The sequence below is a fragment of the Panicum hallii genome, chromosome 2 (genome assembly GCF_002211085.1).
Source record: "Panicum hallii strain FIL2 chromosome 2, PHallii_v3.1, whole genome shotgun sequence".
Taxonomy (NCBI): domain Eukaryota; kingdom Viridiplantae; phylum Streptophyta; class Magnoliopsida; order Poales; family Poaceae; genus Panicum; species Panicum hallii.
This window is the reverse complement of record NC_038043.1, coordinates 7,058,796-7,066,894: the sequence shown is the minus strand read 5'-3', so window position 1 is coordinate 7,066,894 and position 8,099 is coordinate 7,058,796.

Genomic DNA, 8,099 nt, shown 5'->3' with positions numbered 1-8,099 from the left:
TATTCAAGCATGGTAGAAACTTTAGCCAAACATCATCTTTGATAACCATAACATTGCTCTTGTTACTCTATGTGACAAAGGGATCAAGCAGTCTCAATTTCCGCGAGAAACGGACGATTCTGAATCGAATTTCCAACCTTGCAAGGATAAACCTAACTCACACGTTTGGAACACCAAAGAATCGTTCCGAAGCAACCGTTTGACTTTCATTCCGACTTGTGGACAGGTCCACCACAAGCGACTGCAGGACCATACGCACTTCCAAAGTGCAGGACGTACGCCTGTAGCGCGACTACATGTCCGTACTCCTGGTTGCTCTTGCAACACGTATTCCTACATGTCGAATCAAGTAACCAGAAGAAGCAAATACGAGTGGTGGGAGGTATGTCCACTCCTCGGGCCGATTGGTTACTAGGCTTGCCGCTTACCCAAAACTCACAGCATGTGGTTAGTACTTTCAAACGCTTAACCCCGATCACCACACACTGCGACCTTATCAAATTCAACAACACAGACGGGGTATCATCTCATCCATGATACTTCACATTCTTCCCGTCCGTCATCCTTATAGTGATTGCAGGAATGTAAACATTACAATTCCTATATCGCGCGAGTGACAGGAAATCACCCGACTTCTACCGGTCCTATTAGCATAGCAGCTAGTCGGACTCAAGTTCTAGTGTTCAGTACATCGGTTCCTGGAATTATGTAGCTAGGGTTCCAAGCAATTCCTAAGAAATTGATGCATGGAATTACATAAATAGATATAGATTGCAGCGTAATTAAAATAGTGGGTTATGTCCGGGGCTTGCCTTTACTGGTGGGACTGAAGTCAGGGATGCTAGTATTGTTGTCTTCCGAACTTTGGTTCGGGACTTCAAATAATCCCTTGGTAATGTTCACTTGGTCTTCAGAAATATCCTCTGCAAATTCTTGGAAGATCTTGTAGGTACCGTTGCAGAAGTAGTCGTATCTACATGTAATGCAACATTACATTCAAGGTGTGCACATAAAACTATTGAATATAAAACTATCTCATTTCACAATAAAGTTGCAATCCAACATTCACTTAACATATTACTCATATAACACCCTACAAGATCTGAAACTAAACTTAGATAGAGCTTTAGGTGGTTAACTAGTTAAGATGGGTGTCACTGCGGTTGTCGTTTGGGCGCCGCAGATTGCTGTCTTGACGCCGCGGGAACCGCTCCCGCATCTTCTCCTCCTGCTCGGACCAATCGTGCATCATATCACGAAGGCCCGCAACAGTTTTCGGCCTGTTCCGCCCGAAATCCCTGTATATGCCCGGGTCGGTGATACCGTTGTAGAAGCAGTCGATGATGTCGTCCTCCGAGATGTTCGCGATGGTGGCGCGGATGTCGAAAAAGCGATGCGTGTAGGACCGCAGAAGCTCGTTACGTTCTTGTTTGCACTGGGCAAGATCGTGTTGAGTACCTGCACGGGTAATCGCTCCCTGGAAATTGTCGATGAAGACCTTCTTAAGTCGTTCCCAGGAGTCGATGGAGTTGCTGCCAAGGCTCTCCAGCCAAGTGAGCGGTGCAGGATCCAAAGCCATCGGGAAATAGACGACTTTGGTGATATTTGAGCCCCCTGCGACCTCAATGGCCGTGGAGTAGCAACGGAGCCACTGCTGGGGAGCCTGCTTGCCGTCGTACTTGGTGATACCGATCGGCTTGAAGCCCTCTGGGTACTTGTAGCTGTTGAAACGAGCAGAGAAAGCAGGGAATCGATCGCTACAGTCAGTACCTTCAGTTTCGACTTCTTCGCGGGTCTTGCGCCTGGAGGAGATCATGGTGCGCGCGTCGCGACCTTCATTGATGTGCTGGCGCAGGTCCTCCGGGGGAGGTCGTCGATTGGCCTGTCGCAGATGACCCCCTTGCGGTGGCTGTTGCCTCCCGACAGGGGCCTGGCTCCCACGTGCGTTGTCGTCGTTGATCTGGTGTTGAGGACGGCTACCAGCCGTTCGACTGCGAGCCTGACTTCGACTCTCGTCCACGCATTCTTCCCGGATGATGGATGCCGGATTGTGTTGATCCAGCTGGATCCAAGCCCTCTGCGCGTAGAGGAGTGCTTGACGTACCTCCGGATCGTGGCTACGCTCGAGGATGGCCGTCACCCTGGCGATGTTGGCCACCGGAGTCCTGAAACCCCGCTCGCTTACGGCAGCAAACTTAGGGTCGAGCTCGCGATGCATAGATCACCTTCGCTCGTTAGCCCTCCTCCGCCGGATTGTGCGGGCCCTGTTCCTGGCCCTCCGCGCCTCACGATCGGCGTCGTTCTCGTTACCGGCGTTGGCCGTGATCTCATCTTCGGAGATCGCTTCAAAGTTGTCGATGAGAAAGTCCCCACCGTCCTCGCCTTCTTCAGCCATCAGCACCTGGCGGGAGGAAAGGTCATGAGAGCTTTCGTCGACTAGTTCAGTCAACCCCTCCGCCACCGCAGCCAATGGCCTGCCTTCTTGGAAGGGCAATGGCTCGAGGTGAGCCACAAGTCGGCCCGCTGCCTCGGGTAGATCGGAGAGCATCATGCCCCTCCAATGCACAATGCGCCCTTTCGGTAAAGAAGTAATCACCAAATCACCGGGACCAGAACAACCCGAAGCCCCCCGACACGCGGTGGCTTCAGGCTTTCCGTCTTGGAGCAGCAAGTCCAGATCTTTCTCTAACATGGAGAGGGACCCAGATGCGCTGGCCTCCTAAAGATCAGTGGCCGGTTTGCATGAGCCGAGTTGAGTCCGACCATGCGAATCCCTAGATTGGAACAAGTCCAAACCAGGGGAAGTTGTCGCAACATCAGAAGAAGTCGAGCTTGGAGCAGACTCCATCTCGACCTGTGCTGCGGAAGTATGGAGCGGCGAATTGTCGAGCTCGTCGATGAACTTGTCGAGGCCGCTGCGAGGATCCGCAGCGAGGGTCTTTGGCTTCATGTCGACGAGGAATCGCCGAAAATTATCCGCACCATCTGCGATGCAGACCCACGACCCAAAAACAAACGTCGTACCCTGTGAGGGAACTAACCTGATGAAATTAAAAGACGCCATCAAGCTCGCGGGTGGATCTTCGACGCGCCCCCCTACCTGGCGCGCCAGCTGTCGGTGTTTAACCGGCTGCCCACCGAGGGATATACCTAAGGTGGTAAGTTTTGGGTGAGGAGACGCCGAGATCAGGAACTCGAAGGTGCAAGGAACACAAGACTTTTAAACAGGTTCGGGCCGCACGGAGCGTAACACCCTACATCCTGTATGGTGGTTTGTATTCCCTTTGGTGTAGAATGACCTAATAATCTTCTGTTTTTAGGGGGTCCCTGACCTCCCTTATATATCCGAGAGGCCAGAGTTACAAAGATGCTAACCAACCTCCGCTGAGGGATCATACCAGAACATATCTCGAGTAGATCCCCTCCATGTTGGTTAGCTCTATCTTCTATTTAAATGGGATAAACAAGAGATAAAGAAAATGAATAAGAGATAAGATGAACTTAATCTCTTAAACCTCTTTAAACTACGCTACGCGCCCAGCCCGGTGGCCCCGGGTCTGACAATGGGCTATTTGTTGAAGACTACAACAGAGTCGATTGGAAACAACAGGGGTTCAGCCGATAGAATTGGTAAAGAAGGGAGCTATCTATACAGTTTTAGGAAATCTGCTGATTTCATTTCGGAAGAGAAATCGGCATGAGCAATCTCTGTATATGAGTAGAAAAGATTAGCCGATTTGGGTTCATTTGAGGTTAAATCGGCTGATATAGAGAGGAACGTTAAAGGTACAATACTCCAAGGAAAGAACAAGGAAGGATCAGGCCGATTGGATTTAGTTATCAGCATGTTTTTGCCTAACTGATGGTTGGTGTATCGGCTTGCCTTAGTTGACAAGGGTACATCCGGTTTAGCCGATTGACGTGCTTAGGTCGTGCCTAACAGAGGCGTGTCTACTGTGCTAGCTTACTGATCTAGGGTTGTGTACTTTGGTCTGGGTAGCCGATTGATAGGTGTATCGGGTTCCTAATTGATTGATGAAAGCATCGATTACTTTAGCAGAGGGGTGATTCCTAAAGCAGCTGTGTCTTAACTCAGATGTGCTTAAATGTTATCCTAGGTAACTAGGTGTGGTTGTATCGGCTTGATTACGTCAGCACAACAATGGAGTGACGTACAGTCGATGGGGTTATCTAAGTTAGACCTGTTACAAGAACTAGGTGGAACAAACACTAATATCGGACTTGGCTGATGAGACCACAAGTGCGGAATTAGACTAAAGAGGATGTGGCTGATGGGTTTGTGCCGATGGGACATGTTCTACAGATGTGCCGCCGATTGGAGTGGGGTTAAGGGTATATGACCGATAGATATATAGCCGATTTCCTAGCTGATAAATCAGCTGATAGAAGTGTGTGGATAAGAATGAGAAACTAAGGATTAATCGATCATATTTGACCGATATGGAAAACAACTAGAATCGGCTTGGATCAACCGATAGCAAGAACCCTAAGATCGTGTGTGTATCTCCGATACATCGACTATGTGCAGCCGATGTAGGACAGAACAAAAGAATTGTATCGGCAGTAGCCGATACTATAAAGATAACAACCGTATCAGCTAACCAATCGATGGTAAAAGCATATCAAAGGAAATGCATCGGTTGACAGCGGTTACAATGAAACATCAAAGATGCAATTGAAACGGATGCTTAGTGGTTGAGCTAATAGCCGGCGTTGAAGCATAGCTGCAGAGATGTATTGGCTAAGCAGTAGATACACACGGACTAACAAGGATCCTTATATGAAAAGGACCTTAAGGAGACTGCAATCAAGACAAGGACAAAGTCTTGATGGCAGAGATATGAGCACTCGTATGAAAGGATTAACTAATATCACACATCTCCACTTGAGACATACACCCTATGATTTACCTTTCAGCTACGACACATGCATATCACATAAGGTACAAATAAAGCATTCATTTCCTAGTATTTAACCTAGACCACAAATCAAAGACTTTCAACTCAAGATCACAACATAAAACTTGTAGATTTTGACCTAAGGATTCAAACAAAACTGATTTTGTACTTTTATAAATTTCTTACGAATTTCTATGGAATGTAGAAGTTCACCGATTTGAAAATAAAGAAAGCTCTGAAAATTTTACAAAGAACACTTTAGAACTTTCTAAATCAAAGCAATTAAGTCCCTGGTCAGGGAAAACAGAGAATAGGAAGATAACGATGATGTTCCGGCAAAGGGGTCGCCGGTATTAGGAAGATTCAGTGGATCAGGGCAAACCTTGGGGTAACCTTAGTTGTGGAGGATAATAGGCGGAAAGTAAATTCCCACGGTGAAAAGGATTGGCGATGAGAAGTGCTCGATGGTGACGAGGTTCCGTGGGTGACGAAGAAGCTTGCCAGGGGATTGTAGTGGGTGGAGGATGGCCGGAGAGGTATTTCTCACGGTGACCTGTGGTGGTGGTGGTTGGCTTTGCCATGGCGATGATGTTCCGGCATACAGGGATCGAAGAGGCTCGATGAAAGAGTCCAGGAGCTTTCTTGAGGTGTTGTGGTCTTGCTCGAACAATCGGCGAGGAATAGGAGCTGCTGGACGTTGTGGATTTATGGGACGAGACGATGGAGCCGGATTGGTTCGCTATGCCAACTTCTCCGCGAACCTCAGGGTTTTCCTGCTCACGGGCTAAGCCTCCTCTGCTCACGCGCGTGTGCTGCAGAAACACGGTCGGCACACCCGCGTAGCCTCCTGCAGGACCGCCGCGCTTGGTTGCATCTTCTGCGCACCGCTCCTGTTTTGCTCCCGCATCCCTAGCCCTCAAACTGCTCGTGCGTGGCCTGCTGCCTTGCATGCGCACACGCCTGCAGAAACGAGTCGAGCCGGCCACTGGCAAAACACTTCCGCTCGCACTCGCGAACGCGCCGGTTCGATTCCGCTCGGACCTCCGGGTCCTGTAACTCCGTCGTCCTTTCCATCTGCTGTGACGCCATTAGGACCGGTCTACCACCGCCGCCGGTCTTGCGCTGCGCGTCGAACCCGCGCCGCGTTGCTCCTGCCCCGACCGCCTCGTGTCGCTACGTAGCTTTTCCTTCCGACTCGCCACGCCATAACCGTCACCTCAGTTTCCGCGAGGGCCGTGGTCTGCCTGCATCTGGGCCGTGCCTTCCGCTGCCTTCTCCTCGACGGCCTTCGACGTCCTCCACGCGCGGCCTCGCTGCTCCCGTGCGAAACCGCCCGCAGCCTTCGCACTGCGGCTCCTCCCGCATCGCGCGTGACTTCCCTGCACAACAACTCGGTCGCGGCCTGAGCTCGCCCAGCGGGGACACCGCCATGCGCTGCACGTCGCCGCCCTGCACGTCGTTGCCTTGCACAGCTCCTCCTCTTCTTCCTGCTGCTGGACCCACGCCCCGGGCTCGGCCGCCCACATCTGCGCCGCCGCCTCCGTGGCCCGCGCCCGCCGTCGCCTGCGCTGCTAGCTCCCGCGCACGCCGTCGCCCTGCGCTGCTAGGTCGCGCGCACGCCGTCGCCCTGCGCTGCTAGCTCCCGCGCACGCCGTCGCCCTACTACTTCCACGCGCCCCGCGCCAGCGATCCAGCGCGCTTGTGCCCCAGCGCCGCTTGCACGCCCCGCACGCCGCCAGCGCCAGCTTCCGCGCCTGCTCCACGCCGACCCGAGCCGCGCCGCCCGCGCCGCGCTCACCCAGCGCCGCCCGAGCGCCCGCGCCGCGCGCCGAGCTGCAGCCGCACCCGCTCGCGCGCCGCCACGCTTGCGCCCGCACGCGCGCGCCAGAGCGCGCCGCTCTGCCGCCGCCTGGAGCCGCACCGCCCAGCGCCCGCTCCGCTTGCCACTGTGCCGAGCCGGGTGGAGGAGAGGAAAGGCGAGAGAGAGAGAGAGAGAGAGAGAGAGAGAGAGATACCGCCGGTGGAGGATAGGATAGTGCCAGATAGAAGAAGAACAGAGGAGAAGGAGAAAAGGGATTTCCCAAAGACTTATGTGCGAATTTAGAAAATTGCAGGGACCTTTCTGTAAAGAATAATTTCTCATCAATCTAAAACTCTAATGAAGAAATGCCCAAAACGAAAGTTGGAGAGTTTTTCAAACTCTACAACATTGCTTTAGGGCTCAAGTTCAAAAACTCAAAACTTATATCTTTACACGTGAAATTTTGAATAAAGGTTGGTTTTGAATTACTTTTGTCCTAAAGAGTGTAACTTCATAAAATTCAGGACCTAAATGCAAGCATTTATGACATGTCATGATGACGGGATAGACACGTCATAATGATTGGATAGACACGTCATGATGACTTGCACCTTTTACGCTTTAGCCCTGAGTAACTTTAAGAATTACTTTTGTAATTCAACTACTTGCACAAAAGGACTTGTACTTTTATAAAATTACATAAACACCCTTATTTTCACAACTTTACCCAAATTTTTATACAATTCAACACATACATTCCAAATAAAACTTTTGGATAAATATATATATATATATTACAGAGGATAAAGTAAGAAGAACATGTCTGCAAAACCACCCTTCACTTTTTAAAGTTACCTCCCATCCAATTACACTTTGTAAAAACAACCCTAGTTTTTCCATAATTATAAAAATACCATTTTTATTTGCACTTTAAATTTTCAAAAGCTTCACATAATCACACATGAGCTTTACACTAACAAGCACATACTTCACACTAACAAAATATATGTCTAGCATTACAGGTACATGAACAGTCACAGTTTCTTTGCAATTTCAGATTGCAAAACTTTACAGACAGATCCTTAATTGTCTGCCCATGTTTCGTTTATTTCAGTAGTGTATTTGCTCTATTATATTGACACAAACTTACCAACAAATGTTGGTTACGAAACATATGCTATAGCAGCGGCGGCTCTTTTTTATCAAGTGATGTTGCTTCCCTGCAAGATAGCCTTCAATCTCCTGGCTTCACCTTGATTCTTTAAAACAGGACTAGGGTGCTGAGCTAGACTAGATTAGTTGTGTTTGCGTTTGGCTTTATACAATTTCTCACAGTGAGTCTTGCATAGTCAACATCATTGCAAATGTATCTTGTTCCA